The sequence below is a fragment of the Propithecus coquereli genome, unplaced genomic scaffold (assembly GCF_000956105.1).
Source record: "Propithecus coquereli isolate 6110/MARCELLA unplaced genomic scaffold, Pcoq_1.0 Scaffold58, whole genome shotgun sequence".
In the NCBI taxonomy this organism is placed as follows: Eukaryota; Metazoa; Chordata; class Mammalia; order Primates; family Indriidae; genus Propithecus; species Propithecus coquereli.
This window is the reverse complement of record NW_012151729.1, coordinates 2,456,088-2,463,373: the sequence shown is the minus strand read 5'-3', so window position 1 is coordinate 2,463,373 and position 7,286 is coordinate 2,456,088. Positions and strand designations below refer to the sequence as shown.

The 7,286-nt window shown below is 56.1% G+C and overlaps 1 protein-coding gene across 1 annotated transcript in view; it reads left to right on the top strand.

The window, feature by feature from the left end:
• Positions 1 to 1,231: 1,231 nt before the first annotated feature.
• Positions 1,232 to 7,286, top strand: part of NDST1 (N-deacetylase/N-sulfotransferase (heparan glucosaminyl) 1) — a 40,338-nt gene continuing 34,283 nt past the window's right edge. Inside the window, exon 1 of the mRNA XM_012658318.1 lies at positions 1,232 to 1,283. The gene's annotated coding sequence lies outside the window, so the exon portion shown is untranslated. The remainder of the gene's footprint in view (positions 1,284 to 7,286) is intronic.

Sequence of the window (7,286 nt, the reverse complement as noted above, 5' to 3'; positions counted from 1 at the left end):
TCTGGCCACAGGCCTGAAGGTTTTTCAGTTTCCCCAGGGCTTCGACATCTTCTGGCGTGCGCTGGTCTTGGGGTGTCCACCTGGGCAAGTCTCCTTGTCACCACTGCTGGGCCTGTCTTCTGGGCCTCAGGTGACTTCACAAGAGGTGGCCAAAGCTGCTAATCCCTGGAAGGGGCTCCTAGGGTTTCCCTGGGGCTGGCGGGACCCTTGGCCACCCTCGTGGGGTGACACAAGGTGCCTGGAAAGCCAGCCCGGTCTCCATCCCTCAACCCCACACACATAAACACACCACTCTTTTGTTTTTTTCCCCCTGCTGCAGCTCTTGGGCCCTGAAATTCTACCATTAGCAAATTGCCTTGTGCTTCCCTGGCTTCCTTTAAGAAGGCAAATGCCTTTTCAGGTGGACACTTTGAAGTGTTTCACATTTAAGTGAACGTGGACGTCAAGAAGCAAACCCAGCTGGCCTGGCCCTTTGCCCGCTTACTGTGCAGCCGCAGCCAGGCTGCTTCTCCTCTCTGGGCCTTGGCTTTGCAAGGCCCTGTTCAGCTCTAGCATTTTGACACTCTGGCGTGGATCCTAACACCCTCCACACCTTTGTCCATCACTTTTCTTCCTCCTCTGCAGGGTGGGGCAATGGGAAGGGCCTGGTAGCTGAGCTGGGGTGGGGGCAGGGCCAAAAGCCAGCATCGTGTCAGCTGGGCACATCGGGACAGCTCTTTTTCTCAGGACAGGTGGGGAAACTGAAGTCTGGAGGAGGCAGGGCCTTGCCTGAGGTCACGTAGGAAGTCAGGCAGGGCTGGAACCAGAACCCAGCTACCCGTATTGCCCGCAAGGGTGCCTTCCATTCAAGGAGGGGCCTCTTCCACCTGTCTTGAGAGGGACCAGAGCACCCATTGGCATGAGGTCAGGGATATGCTGCTCCTCTTCTAGGAAAGGCCCCTCATCGCAGGGTCCCTGCCTGCTATGGGGACCCCTGGGCATGGGACAAAATTGTGGGGGGCGCATCTCCTTTCTGAGATCAAGGAGGTCGGTGGTAGGGGCTGGCCGTCCTGACAAGGGAGGTGGCGATGAGGGAGGCTGGAGGTTTCTGGGAATGTAGTTGGTGGCTCAGGGTGCCCTAGGGCTACCTCCCTCCCTCCCTCCCTCCTTCCTTTCTTCCCTCCCTCCTGGGGAGGGGACTGGGCCGACAGTAATGCCATTTGTCCTGGCTCTGGGATTAGGTGCGGCCATCGAGAGGACGCAGTCAAGGGAAGAGGAGCCACGCAGCCGCCGCCTGAGCTCCGGTAGGTCTGGTCTTCTCTCCCTGGCTCCTGTCCCTCTGACCATTGTCCTTGGTGCCCTGCCCTGTCCCGTCCTTCCAGGTCTGAGTGTGTACGTGTACGCATGGTGTGTGTACGCACATGCCTACCTGGGGGCACTGGGTCCTGTCTGTGCCCAGAATCAGAGGCAGGCTCCTCCAGCGTCCCAGCCCCTGGGCTGCCCCAGGGAGAGGCCCGCAGCTGACCTGGCCGGTTCCTGATGGAGGAGGAGGAGGCTGCGGGACAGGGAGCAAGGGCCCCGTTTCTCTTGTGGCTTCTCCGACAGCTGGGCAAGTCCACAAAGCCACCTGAAGCCAACAGGCCCAGGAGTTAAAGATTTGCTTCAGGGCCACAGGGGAAGCTGGAATGGTGAGGTCCCAGGGCGCTCAGACGTTCTAGACCCTGAGAGCTGTGGCCTGTCAAGGCCCGAGGCGCCCCTAGAGAGTTTCCATGTTCTTAACTTGGCTTTTGGTGGTGGCTGATCCCAGCCACGCTGACTCTGTGTGCCTGGGGAGAGAGTCTACTGACAGTGGTCACTGGATTCTCAGAGGGTCTGTAACCCCCACAGGGTCACACACTTCTGCTCTAGTCCACGCCCCTCGTTGTGCAGTTGAGGAAACAGAGAGGGAAGGGTCTTGCACACAGGAAGTGATGGGGGGGTTCACTCGGAGGGGACGCTTCCCTCTCGTCCGCTGAGTGTTCAGAGCCTGGGGAGGGGCTGGGAGGCTGGTGTGCATTCCAGGCTCACATGGGGTTTGACTTCTGCATCCGTGAGATGGGGGCCCCTGAGTCTGCCTGCTCCTTGGGGTCTCTCGGGGGCGTGCGGGAGGGTAGGCCTGGTGGCGACGAGCTCTTCCCAGCTCCTGCGCAGGGGAGGCAGATGGGAGGAGCTCAGGGTGTGATACAATTGTTTTTACTTCATTAGGAATAAGTGACAAATAAATGGAGTAAGGATTGGGGAGAGCTTGGGGTAGTGCCTGGCACGTCCCCAGCCCATGAGGCATGCTGGTCACCATTGTCCTTTGTGCTGTGCCTGCTAGCTGAGGTCTTCTGCTTCTGGCCCTCACTCCTGCCTCTTTCTTCTTGCTTAGCATGAGACTTCTCCCTGGGGGAGGGGGTAGTCCCCTTTTCTTATATGGGGTCGGTGGCGGGGAGATCTCTTTGGCTGAGGAACTGCCTTTTTGGGGGCCCCTCGTGTCCCACTCTGTCAGGGCAGGCTTTCCCAGGAGGCTGAAACTTGCCATTGCTAGAGAAGCCAGGTCGGCAGCCCCAGGGCTGGTCACGTGCAGGAAGCCTCTCCTGGGTGTCAGACATGGCTTAGAGATGGTGTGGGGTGCTGGGCAGCAGGACTGTGTAGGGGTTATGAACAGGGGCTCCGAGGGCTGGAAGGGGCATCCTAGTCCCAGTTCTGCCCAGCTGTGTGACTTTGAGTCGGTTACTTGCCCTCTCTGAGCTTCCGTTTCCTCGTCTGTGAAGTGCACATGCCATTGATACCACGTCTCAGGGTGGGAGGGTCGAGGGTGGTGAAGCAGGGAAAGCTTCTGGCATAGCCCCGTGAATCAGCAGGAGCTCAGTCAGTGTTGGCTTGTGTCAGCGAGGGACGTTACGGTATTTGTAGGGAAATGTTTTCTTTCTTTCGATTTTGATCTGAGCCTAAGAAAAATAGTCGGGATGGATTTGACTCTGTTGTAGGCAGATTTGGCATTTGGGCAGAAAGAGGAGCCCTATCTTGGGAGGCTCCACGGGCCACTGAATGGCATTCCCTGCCATGGTCCTGACAGCCTCGGTCTGTGTGAGGAGCTTGTCCTTGGGACTGGAGGGCGGCTGTTCCCGGCCTGCCTTGTCTCCACACAGCCCCCTCCGCCTAAGGCTGTCTAGTTTGTTTGCTGGGTAAACCTTTATTTCAGAGCCGGTACAAAGGTAAACTCTCAACTCAAGCCCTGTTGGAAGAAAGACAAATTCTCAACATGTGAGGTCTAAGTTCCCGAGGTTTTCTGTTGGGCCTTCCCTGCCAGGGAGCCCAGAACCAGCTCCCCAGTCGAGAACCAGGGAGTGAACCAGTGCTTTATGCCTTGCTTGTTGATGGATGGACCATTTATGGGGCTGCTTCCCAGAAGGATCTATTAGAGGCTGCTTGTGATGTTAAAACACACATAACATGGATGAAAACAAAAACAGAAGGAGAACTATTCAAAGGGAGCAGAGAATGGGATGTGCGGGGCGCCCGGTGTCAGCTGGCCCAGGTGCGCACAGAGGGGCTGTGGAACTGAGGGATGCACAGCCAGGCTCTGGCTTTGTGCTGACATTGCCATTCGCCCACTCATTAGCTCTGTGGGCTGCGGCAAGTCACCGGCCCTCCCTGGGCCTCAATTCCTCATCTGTGAAGTGGGAATATTGGTCATGGTGCTGTGGTGAGGGTGAAACAGTAGCATGTAATACAGACACAGTGTGTCTCGTAAGTGGAAGGTGATATTAGTAGTGCATTTAGCTTGGCGCTGCCTCGTTGCCGATTCACAAAGGGGAACGTACTTGGCAAGGGCACGTCGCTCTCGAGCACCTACTGTGGGTAGGAGGCCACTTGTGCCTTGGAAAACTTCCCGTGAAGCTGGAGACCAGCATTCTGGTCGTTGTCGTCATGAGAGCGGCTGACAGCTGGCACTGGATGGTGGGATGCAGAGCTGGAGAGCTCAGCTAGGACTTCTGAAATCCACAGCCAGTGGAGCCCAACCCCCTGCTGAGGCTGGCCTTGAAGGAGGAGGGACCGGGTTTTAATGGACAAGAAAATGGGCCACAGTAGGTGGGAGTAGGGCTGGCCTGGCCAGTGTGAGGGCAGGGAGGCCTTCCCCCTCTCCGGGCCCGTGTCCCCGTGTGCTTACTGTAAGGTGGACTGTGCTCTCTGTGGCCCTGCGACTCTGAGCCAGACTTCCGACAGCCCCTCCCTTGGTGTGGCGGCCCTGGACTGGGGTGGGGTGACTGACAGGCGGCAGCTTGGCATAGGGCCAGGCGGCACTGCAGGGGTGGTGGGGGAGGGGGCGTGCAGCGAATTCCAGCAGAGGAAGGGATTTGCTTCTGGTCTGGCCTCCCAGGGGTGTAATTGCGCTGGAGAAACTCCCGCACAGCTGGGAAGCAAATGTGGAGGATTTTCCTTGCTGCACTGGACGTGGTGGGTGGGGCGGGCCGTGGCAGGGTGGCTGGTGGAGCTGGGCAGCTGTGGGTGTGCCTGGATGGGGGGGGTGGTCTGATCGTGCTGGGGGTGTGACAGTCTGGGAGGGGCTGGATCAGCTGTGGGGATTGGCCCTGGGTGTATATGTGGCTACCAGGGCCTGGGCCTGCAGCCGCCACTGCCTCCTCTCTTGCTCGAGTCCCTGCCCAGAGTCCCTGCCCGAGCCTGGGGGCCCATTCACATGCTTTTGAGTCTGCTTGCAGGGCTCTCCCTGCGCTGGCCTCCTCTCAGCCACCCCCTACCCCTTACCCCTGTGCCTGTTGTCCCAATGCCTGCGATGACACCATTTAAGCACGTCACTACCCTGTGAGTTTGCCTATGAATTCATTTGCGTGTGAGTGGTGTGTGTATGGGAGGAGGGTGGCCTGCAGGGGGCATGGTCAGCAAGGACCCAGGCTGGAAAAATGTGAGCTGGGTGAGCATTTGGGGCTGTGGGGACCTTGCCCATCCACCCCGCGGCAGCATCACTCCAGAGACCTAAAACCCTGGAGCCCAAAGACCTCTAGAAACCATTGCCGGAAGGTCTTGGTGGCCACTGCATTTTCAGTGCCTCCTTCTGTGCTTGGTACCTAGTGGTGCTCAATAAATACAGAATAAGGAACAGGGAGCGCATCATTTGCTTGTTCCCAACTCCCAGTGTGATCTCAAACCTCTCACTTCTTCGTGGAGCCCATTCTCTTGCTCTTCCCCGCTGACTTCAGCCTGACCTCCTGACTTCCCTTCTTCTATCTTTGTCCACCCACTATTTATTTGATATGTGGTTTGGACCAGTTCCTTCTTGAGCCTCAGTTTCCAAATATGTTAATGGATAATCATTTTATTAGCCAGGCACTGAGGTCAGTGCTTTATACACATCCTCTCTGTCTTGGCAGCAGCCCTGTGTGAGAGTTCAGTAGTATAAACCCTGTTTTACCGTTAGGCAAACTGAGGCTCAGAGAGGTTGACAGATTTGCTCAAAGGTCATAGCGCTAGTAAATAATGGAGCCAAGATTCAAGCCCAGGCAGGCTGGCTCCAGTCTGAGCCCTTAATTGTGATGCTAGCTGCCACCGCTAGGGTGAGCTAGCGTGATGCACACAGCCCTTTCCAGGAGGTCTGCTGGCACACAGTAGGCACCAGGTACATGTGAGTTGGGCTATTGGGCACACTTTACCATTGGGCACAGCTGGCTCAGTCTCTGCTCCCAGGGAACTCTTATTTTCATTCCTGGAGCCCACTCGTTCATCCAGGGCCCAAGCTAGACCCCTTTCCTGGTCCCAATCTCTGGACAGCTTGCTCTGTAAGAAGGTCCTTGCATTTCAGCCCCCTTTTTCTTGTGGGTCCTGGGGAAGATTGTGGGGAACCAGAGTATTTTTGGGTGGGGAGATGGAATAGGGAGTGACTTTCAACTCCAGAGCGGTGGCCACGGTTACCGTGGTATTTCCCGAAAGTGCAGCATTGCCATGGCGTCTCCATGACAACCAGAGCATCTCATTCATTATCCCCAGCACCTTGGCGGGGAAAGCTGGGACTAATGCTGGAAGAGTGCAGTGGGAGCCTGGCTGAGGGCTGGGGTCCTGGGTGGCTGAGGTTCCCCCTCATCCTCCTGCCTACCCCCAGCCAGGGTTTCCCCACAGGCTCTGGAATTATCTCTTCCTCATGGGGTGTGAGTTCAAATTTCAGCTCTGTCAGTCTGTGATTTGGGGCAAATGACTTAACCTCTCTGAGCCTCATTTTCCTCAACTGTATATGTGGATAATGACAGGATTATTTGTAATGATTAAATGAGATGAAGTATGAAAATGCTTAGCATAGTGCCAGGCTAAGAGTGGTAGCAGTATTAATAATGATGATAATTAGAATGGTGTTATTATTATTTTTATTATAGAAACCCCTGGGTTTAATGGAGGACTAAAAGACCAAAGGCAAAGTCAGGAAGGAAACCTGTCTGAGTCAAGATTTAGTGGTTTCAGGCTGCATGTGGTGGCTCATGCCTATAAGCCTAGCACTCTGGGAGGCCGAGGCTGGAGGATTGCTTGAGGTCAGGAGTTCGAGGCCAGCCTGAGCAGGAGGGAGACCCTGTCTCTACTACAAATAAAAAAAATTAACTGGGCATGGTGGCGCATGCCTGTAGTCCCAGCTACTCAGGAGGCTGAGGCAGGAGGATCGCTTCAGCCCCAGGAGTTTGAGGTTGCAGTGAGCTAGGCTGACACTATGGCATCTAGCCTGGGCAATAGAGTGAGATTCCGTCTCAAAAAACAAACAAACAAACAAACAAAAAACGGTTTCCATGTGACTGAGGCAAGTCACTTAAGTCACTTCACCTTGGAGCCTTCCTGTCTTTGTAAATACTAAAGCTGCTCATTCATTCATATCCACAGTATGGACGTGGTCCTGGGAGAAGTGGGAGCTCCATGATGAATCGGACTTGATATGTGCCCCTGAGCGGCACCCAGGCTTGGGGGGAGGAGGAAGAAAGGAAACTTACTTGCTGAGGGCTTGTGTGCGCCACGTGCCGGGCAGGGCCCCCCCTTGCAGGGATCAGTCAGTCCTGGTCCTGGTCCACAGGCAGCAGGAGGCAGAGCCGTGTGCAGAAACGCCCCAGGTTTACTCCACACAGACCATGCGCTCAGGTGCATCCAGGGGCTGAGCAGGAAGCCAGGCAAGGGGAGGAGGCTGGCTGTGAGGCTATGGAGAGGGACGGTGATTGTGCCAACTGGAGGACGCACAGTCCATGTGAGGCGGGCACTCCAGTGGGGATGTGTGCCCAGCGTCACTGAAACATACC